The 25,157-nt window shown below is 34.9% G+C and overlaps 1 protein-coding gene across 1 annotated transcript in view; it reads left to right on the top strand.

The window, feature by feature from the left end:
• Positions 1 to 7,255: 7,255 nt before the first annotated feature.
• The window catches only part of LOC138713409 (tektin-B1), a 65,543-nt gene continuing 47,641 nt past the window's right edge, over positions 7,256 to 25,157 (top strand). Inside the window, exon 1 of the mRNA XM_069845491.1 lies at positions 7,256 to 7,426. The gene's annotated coding sequence lies outside the window, so the exon portion shown is untranslated. The remainder of the gene's footprint in view (positions 7,427 to 25,157) is intronic.

The raw sequence follows: 25,157 nt of genomic DNA on the forward strand, positions 1-25,157 counted from the left end.
AAATGTGTCTGATTTATGATAGAAGACTAAATTTGTCCCGAATTTTCGTGAAAGTTGACTGTTTCTGCGAAAAATTTTCATTTTTGAAATAGAAGTTAATATATTCAGATTACTAGATGTTAATCGAACAGCATTACCTGTAACTACACTTATTGGAATTATTGTAATAGTAGCTGATGTTTTAGATAAAAACGAAAAAAGAGCATTTTAAAATTATTTTTAAAAATACATATGTTAGTCCTGAATATGCTAGCTGCAGAATAATGGGGAGACAAATTTTATTATTTTAGAAATTCTATTATTCGTTTTTGATAAATGGGTTTTGTTAAAAATATGAGTTCAGTAACACTATGGCTGATTTAAAAAGTATTATTATTATTATTATTATTATTATTATTATTATTATTATTATTATTATTATTATTTCGCCACGAATATTGCAAGTGTATAAGAATATTGTTAATTAAGATTGTGTATGAGTGTATGAAAATACTCGTACATGATGAAAAATAATAATCATGATATATTCAGGAAATTACTGTAACATTTTTAACCATAAGTACGATATTTTATTTATTTTTCTCTAAAATTGTGAAAAATTTCCATCAAAAAACCTAACCCTGCTCATATCTCAACCTATCTCATTTCATTCTTCTCTCCGAGGATGGTTTAACTCGTGATACATCGGTTTGATTTGCGCCATGAACGCCAGCCCTCCATAGATAAATAAGATATTGAAACTTCCAAGTTTGCTGTTTGTAGTTGTATCTATCATATGTTGTATAATATAGTACAGTATATATTTATTGTCAATCATCATACATAAATCACAGATAGACTCGTCAAAGAAAAACTAGTTACGAAAGAATTCATTAAAACTATAATATCGTGTAGCACAAAGATATTTCTTCAAACTATTTTTACTCGTAAATAATGTTATGTTATTAATGTTGACGATCTCCTTACGCAATTTATTTACAGTTCTGTTAACAGTGCAAGTAATAGAAATGAAACATTTAAGCCTAGTTGTTCTGTAATCGTTCATATGCACATCATTTCTTTGTCTAGTACAATGGTCATGCAAATCACTGTTACTTCTAAATAAGTGGGGGTACTTCTTATCCTGCCTTCAAGATGCCCAAGGAAGGCACTAAAATATCAATCAAGGGGACGAAATAAATAAATAAATAAGTAAATAAATAAGTAAATAAGTAAATAAATAAACAGTTAATATCTCATGTTTAGATAATAAGTTTCTTAACAGAACCTCTGGATTTAATTCTAGAAATCATAAGTAACAGACAATTTTGAATTAATAATAATTACCTATAGACCATCAGAAGGAGTCCAAATTAAGATGATGTAAGAAATAATAGAATAGACCATACCATAACATAGAATACATTTAAAATATTTTTATAATCCAATACATTCTTTAGACATGTAATAGCAAAACAGACCTTACTGAGTCTATTACAAAGGTTCTCAATATAAAAAGACCAACTAAGATCATCGAGTACCACACCAAGAAATATAGCTTTTATGGAAAATTTAAGAAGAAAGTTATTACATTTTAACAGTAGATATTAAAAATTAACATTATTATATAGTAAACATGAAGTTTTCTCTACACTAACAAAAAAATTATTAGAATGACACCATTTTTAAACCAGCAGGTAGCATTACAAACTTTACATCGAAAAGTGTCGCTGTTTTACTACAAACGGCGACAGAGCTATCATAAGCATATAGAGTCAAACAATCAACAACCAAATTGTTTCTAGATCATTAATACATAAAAATAAAAAGTAAAGGCCTAATATCGAGCCCTGAGGAAACCTAAATCTAAACGATATTTGTTAGACAATTCTTAAATTTAATAAAGGCTATTCTACATTTTACATAAGACATAATTAGATCATTTTTATATGTGGTGTGACATTGTAAGCAGAAACATGAACATTACGAAGAAATGAAGAGGAACAATTAAAAGTGTTTGAAATATGGACACGGAGAAGAATGGAGCGTGTGAAATGGACAGGCAGAATAAGAAATGATGCTGTGTAGAAAGAGTGGGTGAAGAAAGAATAATGCTTAAACTGATCAGAAAGAGAAAAGGAAATTGGCTGGGTCAATGACTAAGAAGAAACTGTCCACTAAAAGATGCATTGTGCATTAGAAAGAACGGTGAACGGGAAAAACGTTCGTGGCAAAAATGCGGAGACAAAAAGAAAGGCGGAAAAGAAGAAAGATAGGAGAATGATAGTTTTGCAATGAAAGACCTTACCCTTGGGCAGGAAACTATGAATGAATTATACCTAGATAAAATAATTTATCCTTAAGAAAAGCTATGATTAATCGAATCAAAAGCACGACTTAAATAGAAATAAATGTCAACAGTAAATAGCCTATGTTATAATAAATACAATGATAAATAAATTCCATAAAATTTAGACACTTTGATTGGGACGATCAATTAATGACCTGAAATTAATCACAAGATTTAAAGAATTTTAGGAGCCTAAATTTTTTTTTTTTTCAAATGTTTTAGACAAGGAACTAAGTAACCAAATTGACCAATAGTTAGTTATATTCAAAATATTACTACTACTACTTACTGGCTTTTAAGGAACCCGGAGGTTTATTGCCGCCCTTACATAAGCCCGCCATTGGTCCCTATCCTGAGAAAGATTAATCCAGTCTCTACCATCATATCCCACCTTCCTCAAATCCATTTTAATATTATCCTCCCATCTACGTCTCTGCATTCCCAAAGTTCTTTTTCCCTCTGGCCTCCCAACTAACACTCTATATGCATTTCTGTATTCACCCATAGGTGCTACATGCCCTGCCCATCTCAAACGTCTGGATTTTATGTCAGGTGAAGAATGCAATGCGTGCAGCTCTGCGTTGTGTAAGTTTCTCCATTCTCCTGTAACTTCATCCCTCTTAGCCCCAAATATTTTTCTAAGAACCTTATTCTTAATCTCTGTTCCTCTCTCAAAGTGAGAGTCCAAGCTTCACAACCATTATAGGACAACCGGTAATATAACTGTTTTATAAATTCTAACTTTCAGATTTTTTGACAGCAGACTAGATGACAAACTCTTGTATACATGTAACTCTAATCTAAATCAAATTGTTGAATTCTTTGTAAGTTCATGCATATGTACATACTCTTTTTGCTGGTTGAGTGGAAGAGAAGGCCTTACGGCCTTAACTCTGCCAGCTGAAATAAGTCATTATTATTATTATTATTATTATTATTATTATTATTATTATTATTATTATTATAAAAGCTTCTCAACCGAATAATAACAGGCATTTCCCATGTTTATTCTGCGTTTAATTTCCTCCCGAGTGTCATTTATATTTGTTACTGTTGCTCCAAGATATTTGAATTTTTCCACCTTTTCGAAGGATAAATTTCCAATTTTTACATTTGCATTTCGTACAATATTCTCGTCACGAGACATAATCATATACTTAGTCTTTTCGGGATTTACTTCCAACCCTATCGTTTTACTTGCTTCAAGTAGAATTTCCCCGTTTTGCCTAATCGTTTGTGGATTTTCTCCTAACATATTCAAGTCATCCGCATAGACAAGAAGCTGATGGAACCCGTTCAATTCCAAACCCTCTCTGTTATCCTGAACTTTACCCTTCTTTAAACATAGGCAGAACTAAAGCAATTACTTATTTTTAAAGGATCAGGAAAAGTTCCACTTGAAAAACATAAATTAAATAAAAATATAAGAGGTAAAATAATCAAATTCAAAAACGTATTATGTCAGAACCCTCAGTTGTGTGATGTGTTTTTGTATTCTCATCGTCATCATCACATTATGTAACGTAAGTTCGCCTTTAATATTTCTCGTCCTACGATTGCATCCTAGTACGTATTACTACACTGCGAAGGTCATCACTGATTTTATGGCTATCTCTCATAATTTGACTGAAGTTTAATCACATGCAATGCATCGGCGGTAAAAGCCATGGTACTAGCACAACATAAACACACAACACACTGTTTTCTAATCTTGTTCAGCTTTATATGTTTTCCATCCTAATAAATTAAATTAGCTTCCTGTAATCTTGCTCTATCTCATTTCTGATAAAAATTAGGCCCTGTGTTTGCCTTGTGCTCCTCTACACACTTTGTTGGGAAATTATAATAAAAGTTTTGAAAAGTTTCCTTTTTTAGAGCATCCGTGCAGACATAATTCATTCCCGTTTGTTTTCTCTAAAAATTTACCTTAATTGAAGATAATCACAACTTTATAACCTATACTAACTTAATTTTAAAATGGTGTTGTTCCCATGTGGTGGCATCTATCAACTAAGAAATTAAATTTCCCCTCTATCAATGTAGCAGATAAATTTCCATGTCAGTATCTTGGGTAATGAGTTCCCAGAAAAACAACAAACGGTCGCGGTACTAGTTAAGACAAGGTTCCTCGATTTCAGAGACTCACTGCGTTGATGATCATCCATGTCTATACGAGTTGTACTGAACAGATTTCTGAATCATTACGCATTTTTTAAACGAAGACAGATGCGTAAGGAAAAAGTGTCACTTGGTTCAATATTTTCAAGAAGTCAATTTCGACATCAATTTCTGAAGATGCCATTATAAAACTCAAGCTGACACCTAACTAGACCAACGCCAAACGACGGAGAATGCTATGGGATGATAGTGGAATGGAGACCAGAGACAGAGATATTGGCGAAGATTACAAACAACTCTGTAGATGATCATTAATTTTTATGGCGAAATAATCTTCTTTCTAATACGAACTATATAATGTCAATTGTTTACGTAATCTTACACTTCCACTTTAAATAAATATTATTTTTGTGTTGATTTCTAAATACAGTAGAACTTCCATTATCCGTGGTAATGAGGGGGGGGTGGAGTGAACGGTTAATCTAAAAAATCTGATAATCCGTACTATAAAAGATGTTCATAAACTAAGTGCATGATACAGTTTCGTAATTTTCCCTGTGGTCTTTTCGTTTAACACGCTAGGTAGTGGATCATAAGTTCACTAATTTAAGTATAGTTATCAACGACGGGGTTTTAATGGCCAAGGAAACTCCTTATGACGGCTGTCTGTGGAAAAATAACAATAGTAGAGGTCTCATGTTGTAGATTTTCAAATTTGATGTACTTTATATTTTGTTTTTCATTAGATCGCGCACAGTTGTAATTCCTATCTCGTATTGTGATGTGACAGTTTCTCTTTTCCCAAACCACTCTATTACTTGCACTGTTTCTTCGTAGCAAACACGTTTTCTTTTGACACCTGTGGAATATATTTGCATACAAGTTAGACAGTACGACCACTCGAAAAGTAGATCATACTGCGTAAGGATAAAGGTTTGTAAAAATTATTCTGTAGAAAAAAATTCGTACTAAAAGATTATAATGTACAGTACTTCATATTTTTTCTGCAGAACAAAAAGAGCAAGAGAGAAATACAGTCGGATAATCCACCAATCGGTTAATACGGTGACGGATAATCGGGGTTTTACTGTAAGGCTGATCATTTATTAAGTTATTACATTTCATATGCGTCACACCCCAATAAATTGGCTGGAAATACTGAATATGAACAAAAATCAATAGTTCAGGAGAAATGTTGTACACGTGTGGAAGTACCCATAACCATATTTTCGGTAACAGGAATACTGAAAATATGACTGCATTTCCATTAAAATAATTAACATAATTTTTGCAGCACCACATGAAGGGCATTTTTTAACTTTGTAGTTCGTTTTATTTATATAAAATGTAAAGTAGGAGGTGATAAGTACCAAAATCGCTCAACCATATAAGTCGATGATGATTATGAAAATGTAACGTACACTGTTTTCATCCACGAATCGTTGGAAATAAAAATTGCTTTAGTTTTTGAGGGCCGTATAATTTTACACATTAATTTGAGGGTTTATGAGATTACTTGGAAACAGACATAACAGGCGGAAAGTTACAAGTCTATGGAAACTAATCACATATCGAAAACAACTTCAACTGCGGTAGGTGGAAACAAACAAACATAACAGGCTGAAAGTTACAAGTCTATGGAAACTAATCACATATCGAAAACAACTTCAACTACGGTAGGTGGAAAGGAACATACATAACAGGCTGAAAGTTACAAGTCTATGGAAACTAATACATATCGAAAACAACTTTAACTGCGGTAGGTGGAAACAAACAGACATAACAGGCGGAAAGTTACAATTCTATGGAAACTAATCACATATCGAAAACAACTTCAACTGCGGTAGGTGGAAACAAACATAACAGGCGGAAAGTTACAAGTCTATGGAAACCAATCACATATCGAAAACAACTTTAACTGCAGTAGGTGGAAACAAACAGACATAACAGGCGGAAAGTTACAAGTCTATGGGAACGAATCACATATCGAAAACAACTTCAACTTCGACGCTTGTAGCGGATACCACTCTATTCGTGGACTGGACCCAGAATGGATCAATGCTGGCTGACTGGCTCATCGAGGGCTGTACGCGGAACGGGTGCATGCACTAGGTACGCTTTGGGGGCAATTATTTGCCATATATATACACAATGATCGTCTAAGTCTCACAGGTGACCTGAGTGACACTCTGATACGTGGGTCATCCTGCCTGAGGCCCTGATAGAGCTAATAGGCTTATATATTGTATTTATTTACGGTACGTATACACGCGCAGGCCACATGTAGAATGTTCTAGTTTCGATTTAGAAGTGCAAGTGACATGGTTGGCGCAGCTTATAATATTAAATTCAATGATATTTTAAGCACTCTCATTAATCCGGCACTCCTCAGTGCAAGGAATGGCCGAATTAGCAAGAGTCCACTGTATTGAATTTGTTTTGTAGAAAACGATGAAGTCAATACTAGTTTAACTGAAGAGGAAGACTGAATCGTAAAACGAGATTATGTTGCTAACAAATGAAGGCGAAGAAATAAAACCAGATTAAAGCAGAATGTCACATGATAAGAGGAGTACCACTGCAGCACTGCACCAAAGAGAGATACAAAAAATGTAATTTGTTTCAGAGCATGCAACCAAGTACGCAATGCAACTATCCAGCGTAACTTACACAGATCAGTTATGTAAGCAAGAACATGCGAAGGGCAAAACGCAGCGTAAAAACTAGCCATACACGCAGACAAACTGTATACACAAGATAAAAAAAATCGCCGATTAGAGGTTCGCAATAAATAGCGGAACTCCACACCGTTTCATGTAGTGCTCAGGAGCGGAAAAACGAAGTTGTGCTAATGGGAACATCACATTTATTGTGATTCATGTTACACGCAAAGGTTGTTCTTCGGCTACAATTCAGCAGCACTGGTTCGATTCCCGACAGAGCAAGAGGAGATATATATCCCTGCCACATGGACTCGCTGTAAGTTTTTTTTTTTACTTCTGACGTGAAATGTCTATGTTCAATGTACAAAAGAGAAAAATTGTAACGTTCTCACTGAAAGCTTTACTCTGACGTCACTAGTAGTACCATCAAATCAAAATGGAAAAGGGATGGAGCCATAGTGAGTAAATTCAATAGCAGGCAGATTATTATTTCAAGATTAGTGCACTCATTTATCCAGGTACCTAGCTACTAAACCGTTAGCCTCGATTTGTTTGCAGTTTATGCATTACATTACTTCCCCTATGCACTATAGAAAAAGAAATGTTATACAATTTTTACGTGTAATTTAAAATCAAGCATGTGCAGAACAATCCACCCTTTTTAATGTAGACCAGCGGTAACCAAAGCGGGTGTCGTGATTACATCGTGTAATCACTGACATTTAAACGGGTACGAGGAGTTTTCTATACATTGCTGAAGGCAAGCAGCGGCGGCATCATGTCGCTCTACAAACTCTGTCTCTACAAGCAGTAAGAGGTGGTTTCGTAAAGAATGAGGAGAACTTTTTTATTGTTCTGTCTGACAAAATGTAATATCTTTACTTTGCTCAACGGTTCAATTAGGAGTATATAGAAACATTAATTGCCACGCTTAATAATGTATTATTATTATTTTTATTATTATTATTATTATTATTATTATTATTATTATTATTATTATTATTATTATTATTACTGACCACTAAGTATGTGTTTCTATAATTCTTTTGTACTTGCATGAATAGTGATATTTTTAGGTCTTCTCCCTAGAAGGATAAAATTATTAGGTTTCATCTCAATTTTGATCTCCTTAATCTTTAGATGAGGGTAACTATCTAATAGATATTCATTTAATAAAAATATTGTAGAAAAACTGATTCAGTATTATGCACCAACGAACTGTTAATCGCCAGGCATTGACTTGTCTTAAGTGATAACCAGGAAGAGAAAGGTGAGACAAATAAATGTAAGTAAGTCAGCTACCTAATGTGGTTTGAAATATCTCGTGATCTAAAGCCTTTTAATAGAACAGAATTTTTCAAAAGAGTAATGATTAAAATAGCTTAAATAACTTGTTCGTAAAAAGTTTTTAATTTTCAAAAAACTACGAATTTCTCGACAAAGTACCGAGAGAAGGATGTAGAAAATCTCTTATTATATTCAAGAGGAAGGTTAAAAAAAGAAGCAAGAAAACTCGTATATTATTCACTGGCTCTTTATGACAGCAATGACATTACTGATACAGCAGAGCTTGAAATTTTTATCCGCGGGATTGATCAAGATGTTAGTGCAGGAACCACCACTGGTTGTAGTTTTCATGCCAAGTACCTTTCCTCCGTCTCCTTACTTCATAGGCTGTCGTCGCATGTAATCACTGCAGCTTGAGTTTCAGTCACCGCTGATGTAGACCTAATGCTCTTAATTATTAACCGATTTACTGTAATGTTTAAAATTTTGAATAAATTTACGTTCATATTGTGAACAGATGTAAGAGCCCAGAGAGGACTGACCACTTGATAGGCCACAGAAACAGAAGTGTAAGCAGAACTGTTACGTGCCTCGTAATTTTCCACGCGGTTCCTCTGGTACCATTCTCTATTCAATATGCCTCGAGGAAATGGACCACAGACCTACAGTACTGTCTTTCTCTCACATAAATTTGGGCATTTTCTGAATTAAATGCCTTCCTTCCGTTGTTTATGAAATCATTTACAGTCAATAGAAGCCGTTCCATGGTGATTGAAGCATGACCTTGGATGCGCTGTAGACGAAAACGTTCTACTCCATAGGACTTTCGCGTAACCTGCGCAAATGACAAGGCCATGCTTCAACTATGGTGGAACAGCTTCTAACAGTCGCCCTTTTGTCAACGATTATTTACGTTGTGTACGAAATCTTGAACAGTCACATAATAATCGCCCTTATGCCAACGATTATTTCCTTTGTATATGAAATATTGTACAGTCAGATAATAATCACTCTTTTCTCAACGATTATTTACGTTGTGTAGACTACGAAATCTTGTACAGTCACATAATAATCGCCCTTTTCTCAACGATTATATTTATGTTGTATACGAAATCTTGAACAGTCACTTAATAATCGCCCTTATGCCAACGATTATTTCCGTTGTATATGAAATCTTGTGCAATCACATAATAATCGCCCTTTTGTCAACAATAATTTACGTTGTGTACGAAATCTTGAACAGTCACATAATAATCGCCCTTATGTCAATGATTATTTCCAGTGTATATTAAATCTTGTACAGTCACATAATAATCGCCCTTTTGTAACCGATAATTTACGTTGTGTATGAAATCTTGCACAGTCACATAATAATAGCTCTTATGTCAACGATTATTTACTTTTTGTATGAAATCTTGTATAGTCATATAACAATCGCTCTTATGCTTTTAGTATGAAATCTAGTACAGTCATGTAACAATCGCCATTGTGTCAACGATTAGCCGATAGTATTTACATTTCAATTCACACTGTGTAGCCTACGAATTCTTGTTACAGTCACATAATTTTAAATCGTACGGAATAATCGACTTAACGCATACTCAGGTCCCTCATCCTCTTAAACCTTTCAATTTATAAATGCCATACTTTTTGCAATTACAAAGAATGCTTTTGTGTGCAACTGAGAAAATGAAAACTTATTTTCACGTTTGGAAGAAGAGTAAATAATCGTAATTTCTTCAGTAAGTTCTTTATGCCATGAATAATAATTCAATAGGATAAACTAGAACCAGTAGTGTCACTTGCAGCTTGATAAAACAACTGAATTATTACGGAACGTGTGCAATATACTGTAGCTCTATAATAGGCCTATTATTGGAGATGATCGATTTTTGCAACTTAAAATAAAAACGTTAGCACTTTACAAATAGATTTTAACATTTTATTGGATTTTTAATGTTAGACTTCAGCATTTTTCAGCGTTTTGTGACGGAAAATTTGTATGGAAAATTTGGTGGTAGAAATTCAATGTCATCAATGTGTTATCAGGTGTATTTTCTGGACTTTAAAATTAAAATTCTTTAAAAGAATAAAAAATAAAATAACGTATAAAATTACAGTGAAATTGTGAACATTAAGAAACATTCCAAAAGATATGGTGTGATTTTATCCCGATTCATTTTGCTACTCAATAACAAACATCCGCTACTACATACAACTTGTGAGTGAACACTGGGTCTAAAGAGATAGCATAAGGCAGTAATATTCTACCACCAGCACCAGACAGATTAGTTGAAAACTCTAAATAACGGTACAGATAACAACAAAGAGGGTAACATGTATAATCCGGATCACATTACTTAATTCCGTAAGGGTGAAACCTAACCATTCTTCCTCTATTACTACATATGCTATTGGATTATAGTAATTTTCCAGCTCTCAGATTGAATTTTCTTTCACCAACTTCGTTTCGAATTTCGGGTACTGAAAAATACTACAACTGGCAGTTATTTTCTAACTGTTATGTTTGAAGCAACGATTTCGGTTTGCAGTAAAAAAAAACTGATGAAAATGCAAGCAAGTAAATATATTTTTAGGTTAGATCTCATGAATCGTAAACTGTTTAGTCAAAGCAATGAATTTCATACTAATCTTAATTAATAATAATCTGTGGCGCTACAGCCCACGAAGGGCCAAGACCGACCAGCCGGCTGCTGGCTTCATGGCCACATGCCGAAGCAGAGGTGGACGATCATCCAACCAGAATGGAGGTATCATGTGGTTAGCACGATGAGCCCCCCAGCCGTTATAGCTGGTTTGCGTAACAGGATTTTGCTCCCCAAGTGCATCACGATGCTGGGTGGGCACCAGTCCCATACACTGGCCGAAATTTCATGAGAAAATTTCTTCCCCCATGAAGACTCGAACCAGCGCGCATTCCGTAACGCGAGTCTCAGGCAGGATGCCTTAGACCACGACTCCACGGCGCGGGACACTAATCTAAATTACTAACATAATATGCGAGAAGTCCAGGAGGAAAATATCCTATATCATAAATTATTGAACCATTTAGGAAACACCTCGCAACATAGAGATGAGATGTGGTAAATAAGCAAGAACTTGTATACTGCATTATTATTATTATTATTATTATTATTATTATTATTATTATTATTATTATTATTATTTCAGTACGTAGATTGTTATTTACCCTCTTTGGTGATATCTGGTATTAGAGACGGCCAAATTAGATTTTTAGGAACTACACCTACGTGATCATCACTATAGATCATATTCCTGTGCTGTTCGTACTGTAAAAGCTAAAACGAAGGGTTGACCAAACTGTTTGAATAAATGTAAGCACCTGTATGAGGCGGGACCTATAGATAGATTTATTTTTACAAAAAAAAAAAAAAAAAAAAAAAAAAAACTCCTCATAAAATGTAATTTCGCTTTTAATTCGCAAAAACATATTCACTTCGCATTTCATCGAGGATTAAAAATCTACAATAATATACTTAACATACCTTTAAACACAAGATTACTTGTTTTGACAGCATTTGGGTACATTTCGCATTTATCCTGATTGAGAAAATCTACCATCCCTGAATATCATGCAATGATTATGTTGCTGTGACCGTGTTGAAATAATGGAGGCTTGTCACTTAAAAAAAAAAGGTAAGCCTGTATTTGACAGTGATAGAGCATAACTTTATTCATCACGTAAAATAACATTTAGTAGCATTGTTCAACATGAATAATGAGAAAATATGTGTTATTTGCATGACACCGATAATTTTATGCGTTTTGCGTGCGTGAAATTAAGGTGTTAAGTTTTTAACGAATGGTTGCTAATGAAACACTATGTTGTTGCCTCACTCTGGAACTGGAATGAAAAAGTCAATGCCGTTTGAACACCTGGTGGAAATTATTGCACTTCAGTTACAAGCTACACCTTTTGGACGGGGAATTTCTTCTTCTACATGTTTCAATAACTAACACAGAGTGCATGTGAACGCTACGTTATGTTCTAACGCCAATATTGACGTTTGCAGATTCCTTATTGTATATAGAAAAATGATAGTTGATAGTTTATGAGTTCAGCTGACTTGAGAACACAAGACCTCTAGTATGCCCTTTAGTGCGGGTCGTTCAATTATCGTGCGCTTTATTGTACATATATCATTATTCACTTACACTTAAAGGAACGTTGCCAGATTTATTATCCAAGGTCTTTTCCTGCTATGTTCTCGTAAACATCTCGTAAGTTGCAGTGTCGACTGCAATATCTTGCATCCCCGCCATAAACACGACTCGTTTCCCGGGAATCCCTCCAGCGATTTCAGGTCACCAGTTGCAGCCGTGCTCAAGACCAACGCATGCCATGGCCGAAAAAAAACCTCGCAGCTCGAGAAGCGTCTCCTCATAACATGCTGGACTGTGGCAGATCACCGTTTTCCGTTGTGCCCCAAGCGATGCATTTGCAGCTAGAAACTCCTAACTAGAGTTGTGAAATAAGATACGAAGTCGGGACGAACATTTTCCATGTTTGTTTCAATACTTCGTGTATCAATAATTATTAATACACCAGTGGTAATCACTAGAAATTAAAGGAGAGCCAAAAGTTAAAAATAGTAATTTCCCGAGAGCCACAATGCATTTCACAGTATTCAAGATCAACAAAATGCGGGAAATTTTATTATTAAATTATTTTACCCCTATTATTATTATTATTATTATTATTATTATTATTATTAAAATTATTATTACTATTATTATTACAATTATTATTACAATTACTATTATTGTTATTATTATTATTATTATTATTATTATTATTATTAGTATTATTATTTCAATATAAAGTAACAACAACTAACGTTTACGTATTATTGATCTTTTGAAATTGAAGGTCGGACTCTGCTACTCTTCTGCAAAATCATATCAATACGAGCAGGTTGATTTGTTGTTTTATTTCACCTGTAATCTGTTCTTAAATTGGAAATTCAGAAAATAAAACGTCACATACAGCTAGAAGGAACTCCTTAACAATTTACATATCTGTAAATGGCTCCATTTCTCTTACTTTGTGCGGTGCTTTTGTTGTCAATTCGTTTTTATGTACAGAGGAATACATTACTTTCTGTTCAGATATTATGGACATTTTTTAACATCTTCAGTTTTTCTACTCTTGATTGAAAATGTTTTGGATACTTGTTACCAAAAATTTGAATGCATGCTATTGTAATGTCTGTTAAGATAAAAACGTTTATAACCCATTATTATATCAAGATATAATAAACACATAGATATGACACTACCATTTTTCAAAGAAAACAAATAGACCTACGTGTCGCTGTAAAGATGTATGGTAACCAAAGTTTTCTCCAGTTGCACATTATTACAAAAATTAAAAAATAATTCTCAGAAAAAGGAATAGTAATAATATTAGTTCAAGAGCCGCAATAAATGTCTTTGAGAGCCACATGCGACGCGCGGGCCGCGTAATGAGTATCACTGTTATACACAATGAATTACCTAAGAGTAATGAAAAAAAGAGACTCCAAAATCTCGGAAAGAATGAAACCCCTCAAAAAAGAAACTAGTGTCTTTTATTAATATTATTGTACTATATTATATAATAATAATAATAATAATAATAATAATAATAATAATAATAATAACATACCTATCTAGATATAGTGAAAGTATCCCCCACAACATGTGTGTTATTTCTAGGAGGACTAAAGTTTGATTACATTTCTATTATTCTAATGGGAGACCAAGAAAATTCTTTGTCCTATGGCTCTTTGCCCTATGGGTATTACACGAAATTTAACTATAGCGTTTCACTTCCTTTTTTCTTTCACACTGTACCTTGTCAAGTATACATAGTTTAATTTTATTATCTTACTGTCTTTATTAAGATGCCTTGACGTAAGCCTATATTGTGCTTTCTAGCGCTTACTATGACAACATAATTACCGGTATATTTCATTACGAGCTACCATAGGGTTATTCAAAAGCCAGTAAAGATTTTGAAAGTACTCCAACTTCTTTAATAAGTAAGTTTATAGATGAATAATAATACAGTACATCTTTGCTCATCCTGGTATAAAACAATTTCAAGGAATTTAGATATGTCACCATATTTCTTCTCTATCATTAGTAGTATTTCATCTAGGCAATGAAGAGCACTTACAAGAAAATCTTGCAAAATATCTCTAAATTTTTACAAGCTTCCACAATCGACAAAAATTGCAGAGTTCATAAGTCCACCTCAATCTGAATCTTCTCAGTTTGCTGGAACAAACTCTATTACATTCATAACAACAATCAGTAAGTTCAATTTGCATTTGTAGGATCAAACAGAAAATCATTTCTGGTATGAATTTATATTTAAAAAAACATTTAACTTAATTTATATTTTATTTGCCACAGCAACAACAGTAAAACAACTGGATTGTTGGGCATTGTTCTCGGCTTAGGGGCGAGTGAATTAACGACGGTTCCAATTGCAGAGGTTATTAGCATCGAAAATTAACTTGGATCTACAAATTGCATCTGGAGCACTCTTACCATGGATAAAGTTTTTATGTGACATGAATCTACAACATGGACCTCCTAGCTTTATTTCCCTCCCGCAGGAAGATTTTTATCTCCTTTAAAATCCATCGTCCTCGACCTGGTTTGAACCCGCGAAGCTTGGATCAAATAGCCTGCATGATAATTCGAGGATGATGGGGAACACCGGGAAAAAAATTGTCCGGGCACTTAAGGCTTCTGTGAACTGTTAACATTTGGGTCTTCTTGCCTAAAATATGGCGCTGCGAGAGACTTTTCTTTCATCACTTCAGACGTGAAGTCAACCAACTAATCTTCATAGCATAATAATACTGAAATAACTAGAAATAGACCAAGGCCACTTCATTACAAATCCCTTTTTATTCCAAAACTTATGACTACAGCCCGAAAGTTCATGCCTAAAAACTACTAAATACGAATGCAAGCATGTTCTTAAAAAGTAAAAAATATGCAATTAAAGTTTAATATTTAATATAAATCATAAATTTAAAAAAATATTAAGTTTCCTATAGGCCTAATAGCGCGAATGGTAATGAGTATGAACTTACAGTACGATTATTTAGTCCTGACAGTCGCCGATAATGTGCGCCTGGGTCAGACGTGTCTATTAAGTTATGCCAAGGAGTGTTCAGTTCAGGTTAGTCAGTCGCTTGCATTCAGAGCGATCGGATGTCACGCATGCGGTAGAGCGATGTGTTTCCAGTACAGTTAAGCTATACTGCATTTCTTTACTGACCGCTCGTCCTTATCTCTACTCCGTAGCTCTCCCCACTACTCCTATTACTTCCCCTATTTCGCGTCGCTGAGCTGTCAGGACTAAATAATCGGTCTGTACATTATTCCTTAGACTTAGAGGTTGAAGCAGAGATGGCTCCGTTGTTTAGTATCAGAGATGATCAACACGTGGTTGAGGTTTTCAATTGAGAAACTGGATCTGTTGTCCATGAACATGCTTTTATCTCGTGAAAAGGTTATTTCTACGTCACACGAAGTTACTGGGACGTATTTAAAAGATGTTAATGTTCCACAAAAAGAGATAAGTTTTTGGTATGATGGAGAATTTTCCTTCGAGAATGTTACGAATATCGTTGGTATCTATTTATGCATATTTTTTTAATAATGTTAGTCACTTTTTCCTTTACTGTTTGTCCTAAATTTCTAGGAACGAAACTCAGATTAGATTTTGTTTCTTCAAAAACCGCTAGTGACATATGTAAAGCAGTGTCAACAGTTTCCAGAGACTTCAGTGTTTCTGGTAAACCGAAAAAATGAGTAGATATATAAGATTCCCTTCCAAGTCATTGCTTGCCAGTATATTTCAAGCTATCTCAATATATGCAGCATCACTCGAGTCCAATATTGTAGATGCTGAGAATGATATTAAGGCCGCATCAGTCACGTTGCCAATCGGGGTAACACTGGTGCAGGTGAATGTGAAATATTAGGTACTCTTGATCTAAATAACTCGACTCCCGATGTGTATTTAACAAAAAATAATAATTTTTGGAGATCTGCCAATGGAAAACAATTACGTAACGTCTCAGCAACGACATGAAAAGTATGTTCTAGGGATGTTGTATGAATCAGGCTAGGAAAATTACACTTTAATGTGTGTTCTGATTTGACCATAAAGATAACAGCATCCGTAGGTAACAAATAAAAGTACCCAATCATAATATTTAATACTACTAAGATTTATTTCAAATCATCCGTCCTCAAGTGAGGTTGACCACTGGGATCCGGAATTAACAAACATAAAAGATAAAAGGAAATGAAACGAGCAAAATAATGATTCGTTTTGTACATTAAAACAAAAATTTACGTGTTAACATATAGATAGTAGTGTAGAATTTGAAGAGAGGCCTTCAGAATTTCCATTACAATCTTCTGAACCTCATAAAAAGGAATTTTGAAGGATTCAAGGTTATTACATGTAAATTTTGGTAAACAACCCCTCGCTCCAAATAGTAAGCCTGTAACATCCCAGTTGTAAAGCGAAATGCCATATTTTTCACTGAGGTATGGAAGACAAGGTACATATTTTAGCTCGCTTATCATCATTTATCTGCAGTGCTTGATTCGTGTCTCATTCAAAGCAAATCGTAGGGTCTAAGACCATCGCTTTCGGGGTTCTTCTATTGATGGCAATTATATCGACTCTTCTATGAGAATCATCTTCAGACACACAATGAATCTCCTCATGTACTTCCCATCCTCTGTTTCTTGATGTACGGGCACGATAGTGTCTGTTGTTACACAGTAGCTCTCCCTTCTTACAGAACCCCAGTACGTGGCCAAGTGACCCAGTGTCGCTGCAGCCAGGATGGCGACAATGTGTAATACTGACGGTTCTGCCAGGGACAGATCTCACTGTGATGACGTTGCAAGATATCTTGATGGCATTGATGTATTCCGAGGACGAAAGACACTTTTTAAAGGAGATTCATGAGTTGGCTTTGGGGCATTCTTCAAATGTACAAACACCTTTGCCTTTATGTGCGAGCTGGCACCAGCTGGAATGAGTGTTTTCTGAGAACTTCTCTGAGATCTATCACACACCGGGTTGCAGTTACATTGTTAATGCCTTGTAATTGACTAAAATTAACAAGGTATGGTATGGTTTGTTTGCCCTTGCTTAGGAACCGACTATTACGTTTGAAATATAGGGGAGACTCGACTAATTTCGCAATATTAAGAAGTAATCTTCATATTTTTATCAAAATATTTATTGAAAAATATTATCAAGGTAGCGTATGTAGACATGGATGAAACCTTTCATTACAAAATGAGATAAAGAGACCTATTAAAATGCACGTATATTTAGTTGTACAGCTGTCAAAAAAAAAAAAAGTGGCCGCACTCGTGAACAGCGAATATTTTCAAAGTCCACTTCGGGTCGCGGCGATGTTACACGATGCATGTGCTTGTACAAGCAGTTCCCGAACTATGAAAGTGTTCCATGTCTACGCCTCGTAGGCCAGCGGTAGATGGGCTTGTTTAATGATTCAAAGGTTGTGGGTTCGGGCCTTCTTCAAGTTTTCAGTTTATTTTTTAATCGTTCTTTAGCGATGTAAATGCTATTCAAATTATCATTTATATTCAGTTATCGTTCTTTATGGATATCACGTTATTTATATTTTGTTATCGTTCTTTAGAGATATGAATAAAATTCAAGTCATCATTTGTATTCTGTTATCGTTTTATAACGATATGAATAACAATTATTATTATTGTATCTCCAATGGTGGTTAGCCCTATTTTACATATGTATGTTAGGGCTATAGTTTCATAAACAAAAAAGATAAGGATAAAGAGAAATAGAAAAGAAAATTAAATTAGCTTACGCGATGTAAACAAAACATAAACAAACCGTAAATTAGGCATTGCGATTGCAAAATAAATATCAGGTATCAATTTGAAACATACAAAAAAATTAACAACACACATACGTAACACTTCTATAACACAAATATGCAGCTTTCCGTACCATACATCATAAATTAATACACAATAGTCACACAAACACAATCAAACTATAATTACAAAATTGCGACGACATCAAGCATCACATAACTGACTCACATACATAACAAATCAAGCATCCGTTACAACACCATACACTTCAACATAGTAACCACACTTTTAAAAGTTACAAATTTGGCTCCAAGATGAATAAATAGGACACTGTTACTAATTACTATTCTTCTACAACTTCTTAAATACATCTGTAATAAATCTGTGAAATTCCGATATGAATAATATTCACGTTTTATATATTGTCATCGTTCTTTAGCGATATAAATAATATTCAAGTTATCATTTATATTCTGTTTTCCTTCATTAGCATTACAAAATAATATTCAAGTTATTTATATTGTTATTGTTCTTTCGCAATATAAATAATCTGTATTTTATGTAAGTAATTATTATAACACAAATAACCATCTTTCTTTGTAAAATAGGTTATTTTATTTAGATAATTGAATACGTATTATATAATGTCTTATATTAATTAAACAAACCGATATTTATCATTTATATTCTGTTATCGTTCTTTAGTGATACTGTATAAATAATATTCAAGTTATTTATATTGTAATCGTTCTTTAGCGATATAAATAACATAAATTTAATATTAGGTTTGGAAAAATCCAGTTGCATAATACTGGTATTAGTTTTTCTTTTTGTATTATTACATTATACTATCTTGAACCACAATAAAATGAAAAGGAGTAACGAGGAATTGAACCTGAGACGTTGACATCTAAATTTCGACGTTCGTCCGCTGAGCTACGAGGGCAAAAGTGTGGAAACATTTTCGGAAAAATTGGCCCAATCACACTCTAAGATTTTCTGATGATTCGTAGAAGCTAGTTCAGGATGCGGGGGGCAAAGACTAATTGAGATTTCCCGGTCTCTGATCGGGTCAAACATCCTGATAGAATTAATATTTAACCCTTGCCGTGACTTTCGGTGAAGTCCGGAGGCCCAATTAGTCAAATCCACTCTCCTCATCTCCACGCTTGGGTCCCCTGGAATTTAATAAGATGCGAAAGAGATAGTGGTATGCGGAAAGCAACGGGATGTTACCGCATTTAGGCCTATCCTTCCCAAGAAAAACTGCAAACATGAACAAAGGAAGCTTTTATTAGAAGAAGAAGGATATTCTGCGGACCTCTGGAAAAAGAACTAAGGAAGAGACTAGTGAAGTGCTTTGTGTGGATTGTGGCATTGTATGGGGAAAGAACATAGACATTACGACGAAATGAAGAGAAACGAATTGAAGCATTTGAAATGTGGATGTGGTGAAGAACGGTGCGTGTGAAGTGGACAGACAGAAATAAAATTGTGTTTGAAAAAGTGAGTGAAGAAAGAATGATGCTGAAACTGATTAGAAAGAGAAAAAGGAATTGGTTGGGTCTCTGGTTGAAAAGAATAATAGACGACATTAGGATATGTGGATCATATGCGGAGACTAAGAGGAAGGCAGAAAATAGTAAAGATTGGAGATTGCTGGGTTTGCAATGAAAGACCTGCCCATGGACAGAACACTTATGTATGTGGGTATGTTGGGAATGCCTGGAATATCGTGTCTAAGAACAGTCGCTATTTGCAAAGACTAGTCGATTCCATGCCCACTCCTCAGTCGACCTGGTTGGCGAGTTGGTATAGCGCTGGCCTTCTATGCCCAAGGTTGCGGGTTCGATCCCGGGCCAGGTCGATGGCATTTAAGTGTGCTTAAATGCGACAGGCTCATGTCAGTAGATTTACTGGCATGTAAAAGAACTCCTGCGGGACAAAATTCCGGCACATCCGGCGACGCTGATATAACCTCTGCAGTTGCGAGCGTCGTTAAATAAAACATAACATTAAAAAAACATCCATGCCCACTCGACTGCAAGATGATCGAGATAAGAGGAAGATAGACTAAATATTGAATTGTGGCTTTTTGTTTTGTTTTTTGAACGCTTAATTGTTTGAGTGTTTTAAGGCCGACGCCAGTAAATTTGTTTTGTTTATGCCACGAAAGATATTTTTATTGAAAATAAAATCTTTTTTCATTCCATTTGCAGCCACAATATCATAATGATAAAGTCATGGCATAATATATTAATGAACCTGATGTTAATTACTAAAATAATCGTAAAAGAGAAAGGAGCCATTATGTATAGTTTGTCTCTCTCAAAAACATAACAAAAAAGAACATACAAAGCACGAGGTTGTAGTCAAACGCAGGACCTCATGAATAAGAGGCCTGAACGCTACCATTACGCTATCGAATCACAGAGAGAATACTTCAATTATAACTGTAGATATCAGGCAACGTGGTCCAACAACATGTAACATCGCCTGTCTCCGAATTATAGCGAAGATACCCGAAGGGAACTTTGTTTCAGGAGAGCGGCCACTTTTCTTTTGACAGCTGTACATACATTACAGTTGAAAAAGAACTCGGGTAATTCCGAAACAGTGCGGATAAATCCGCAACAGGACTTGGCTAATTCCGCAGTAGTAAATAATTATGAAATACATTATGAAAATAACATAAAAGGAACAATTTATATGTAGCAATACTCACTTTCTTCACACCTGTGTAGCAAAACACTAAAAACAATCAACTTTCGATGTTCCACTGTATTGCCGACAGAGGTGTCGACCTTCCAATATCCTTGATTTTTTTTCTATAGCACTGCAGAGGACATGCCTCCTGTTGACAGCCTCTCAAAACTTACGTTTACGCTATTGTAAAGCCACAGTACAATCATATATGCACTACTGCGGAATGACCCGTACTGCGGAATTAGCCGAGTTTCCCCTAAATCCTCAGAATTGTTGTGTTTCACAACGAAAAGAACTTGTAAATGTTACAAATATGTTTCCAGGACTTAAAGTAATGAATATATTATGCATTTATAAAAATTACTAAATTTGTAATTAGGGGTCTATGTGCAACATAAAACCATGCTTAATAAACTAAAAAATTGATAATTCGTATAGATAATGTGTAAGCATGTAATTATACTCCGCAAGAAGAAGTATACAAATGCATGAACTTCCGGGACTTTGTCATGAGTCATGACTATCATATCACTGTGTTATAATACGAGTATATTACCTTGACATCGAATGAGTTAAAAAAAACTAAGAACAATAATAATAATAATAATAATAATAATAATAATAATAATAATAATAATAATAACAATAATAATAAACAACCTAAATAAATAATCTAATAACAATCATTACCCAATTTGAATGCTTATTGTTAAGCTTATACTAGCAAGACTAGACTACCCAGAAGACAGGAAGGCAACAAATACCTAACACCAATGGAAAATTCTTACGCGATAAGAGACTTTCTCACAGCAGGCATATTACAACCTTGATCTTTATCAGAATGCGATATATTTGCTGTGACTAATTCCACGTGTTGAGGCTAATATTTACAGTAGAGCAATAGTAGTACAATCACACACACATGAAAACAGACTGTGGAACTCATGGCAACGAAAATGTTGATAATTGCGAAAACCTGACAGGGTATTTAAGAAATTGTCAATGATTGTTGAGCTTCTGCACTCGAATTAAAGTAATAAAATACAATATGTACCTAGTACCTACTTTAACACTGTAGTGTAAGTACTTTATTTGATATTCATAACCCATATACCCAATGCCCCCATGACTATTGTGTGGAAAACCTCGAATCGAATCAGACAGAGGTGGAGCCAGAGTGAAGTATAATGGCAGCCAGAGTAATTATCTCATGCCTCCATGTTAATCTTAAATCAATGCACGCTTTAGAATTAGGTGCTGATGCCGTTAGCCCTGTTCCCTATGTATTGAATTAACATTTTATTATAGGCACGCTTTTATGACTTGGATTGGCTGATTTGGGAGTGACCATATGCGGAGCAGTTCGCTTTTTAAATCCATTACAGTAGTAGGCCTAGTTATAAACTGTATCATTATGATGTTTGTAATTTTAATACTAATCGCGTTTACATAGTAAACATACGTAAGAGCCTGGGGAGTATAGGCCGCTGGACAGACATCAAGATTCATAGTGAAGATCGACGGCGAAGTCAATGTCCAAAAGTGCGAGCCCAGTGTAAAACCTCGATGCACATTAAATAAAAAAGGAGAGAGACGGACCTCGTGAAAAACCACGAGGTACGAAGTTCATCTTACACTTCTGTTTCTATGGTCTAGTCCATTTTATATCATGGAGTGCAGTTCGGTGGCTCCTTTGAACACCCACTTACAGATTTACGACTTCCTAGACAAACATCTCTGACCATTCCATCCTGTCCCCTCGTCCAACATTACACAGTTGCTACAACCCTGACGACCTTCGAAATGAGAGTATTCGTGGCCGTCATCCCCATCTGGAAGCCACGTGTTTTGAAGAAGAGAACGTAATATCAAGAGCTGACCGCTCAATGACTGCTGTATTTTACTGGAGTTTATTCGTAGGTAACATAACTTCATTATCCACATGTCTCAATGATACTCTCGTGCTACTGACGGGATTATTAGAATTCAGAAAAGATGTGGCAACTCTGCCTCCACGTGGATTTGAAGGGAGCCTGTCAATTCTTCTGAACGAGGGTTGTGATTGGTTACTAACAGGCGAAGACAAGATTTCCGTCACAGTAAGGAAGACATTTATTTATGGCAACCAATTAGTAGGGGGCAGTAGAAGATCTGTCGACAAAGTCCTTTCTACGAAACTGCACTCCATGAAATAAAATGGACTGTACCAAGAGTGACGTGAAAACCTTCCATGTCGAAACGTTACCATTTTTCTCCTTTGTACCTCGAACATAGACGTTTCATGCCAAAAATATATTTTACGTCAATGACACATATTTTCTAATAACAGCTAAATTTTCTGCATTATAAAAAAATAAGTAGTTTCACATATTATTAGCTACATTACTAAGTTACATAACATTCTTATATTATATTTTACATTTGATCTCGTTACCTCGCTTAACAGGGACAGATATTGTATATCCTAACGCAAGCACAAATTCCTAATTTCACATGAAACAGCTATTCATTAGTATAAGAAAATTAATAAAGACGGCAGTAAGAAAGAAAGAAGAAAAAGGAAAAGGATATAACAATGTAAAAAAGACGATATTTAACTTCATTTATAAATTATTATGCTGTTTAAGTAAACATGTGTAAATAATTCTTCGAAAATTTGCATTAAATAGCTATGTAAAATCTTAGACAGAAAAAAAAAAGACCGGTTACCATACACTACGTCCCTTCGGAACGTTTCGGTTGGTTCCAGAAAGCTTAGATTTTGCACGACTACGTTCTGTTTTTCCCATGTTTTGTTTGTTGCTTTCTATATGTTTTTATAAGTCAAAAATGTTATAACTAATTTATAACAAAAATATATTCAAGGGTTAAATTAGGTGCAAAATACACATCCTTTCCCTAATGTACCAGGCGCTGCCCGAAATGGACTTAGACAAATTCACGCTACAAAATCGAATTACCAACATTTAATAGAATATCCATTATAATCCATAAATATAGAACCAATAAAGAAAACGTTATCTTAAAATAACAAAAAATAAATTTAAGCTTTTTAACTTAAAAATTAAATTCAATAAAAATAATAAGAAACAGTATATTCCTCGTCCAACCATTCATTCCAGTCCAGATCTATAGTTTAACGCGCTTTTTGAATTGTGTGGTTATTAGTAGTAGTGAGGTGGCTTTTCGCGAAATGAGTCCAGCACTGGCTATGGAATTTCCTTACAATTGGCGGAAATTTCGGAAAATCCACATCACGTAATGAGTCGAAGCAGTATTCGAACCCACGCCTTGCGCAGTATCAGAACATGAGTATTACTCGCTAGCCCTAGACCGGTTACAACACAATCCTGGAAACACATAAAAGCTACCATCAGAGGCCGTTTATGGAAAAATTAAAGAAACTCTATAATACCGGTTTTTGTACAGTAAATGCAGTCAGTTGAGAGTACCAACATTTCTTGCGGGGTCTTTTTCTCATAAAGAATCTCCAACAAAAAATGAGATCGCACGATGAAACTCTGTAGACAATGAAGTAAAGAGAAACAGGCCTATAGGCCTACACTCCATGAAGGTACCACGTAGACGTTACAAAATACATGGGGAAAACTACGTCAGAACCAGTTTACTCTTCTACTCAAGGACATATTGTACAATGTAGAGGATGCAGGGGTTTTGGAATGACTTGACAGAAATAAAGTAGGGCAAAGACAGTAAACCTGTGGACAGCGAAATATACTCAAGGCGAGAGACGGGAGGTTGTTATCGCACGAAGGTGCCAGTTTCTGGTTTTGATGCGAATAATTCTGTGATACCCATTTCAACTGCTTCCAGGTTTTGGAAATTTCTTCCACTTAGAAAGTGGGCCATGGATCGAAATAGATGGTAATTGAAGGCGCAAGATCAGGACTATATGCCGAATGTGGTAGCATTTCGATTCTTCCCAATTCCTAGATTTATTCCGTGGTTATTCGAGTGGATGGGGTCTTGCAAGAGAATTCTATTTCGATTAACTAATACCGGGTACCTCTCTCTCGAAACTTCATGAACTCGTTCTAGATGTTGAGAGTAACGGTGCACATTGGCTGTATGTACGTCCGTTTGGAACAAAATCC

Source organism: Periplaneta americana, chromosome 14, assembly GCF_040183065.1.
Source record: "Periplaneta americana isolate PAMFEO1 chromosome 14, P.americana_PAMFEO1_priV1, whole genome shotgun sequence".
In the NCBI taxonomy this organism is placed as follows: Eukaryota; Metazoa; Arthropoda; class Insecta; order Blattodea; family Blattidae; genus Periplaneta; species Periplaneta americana.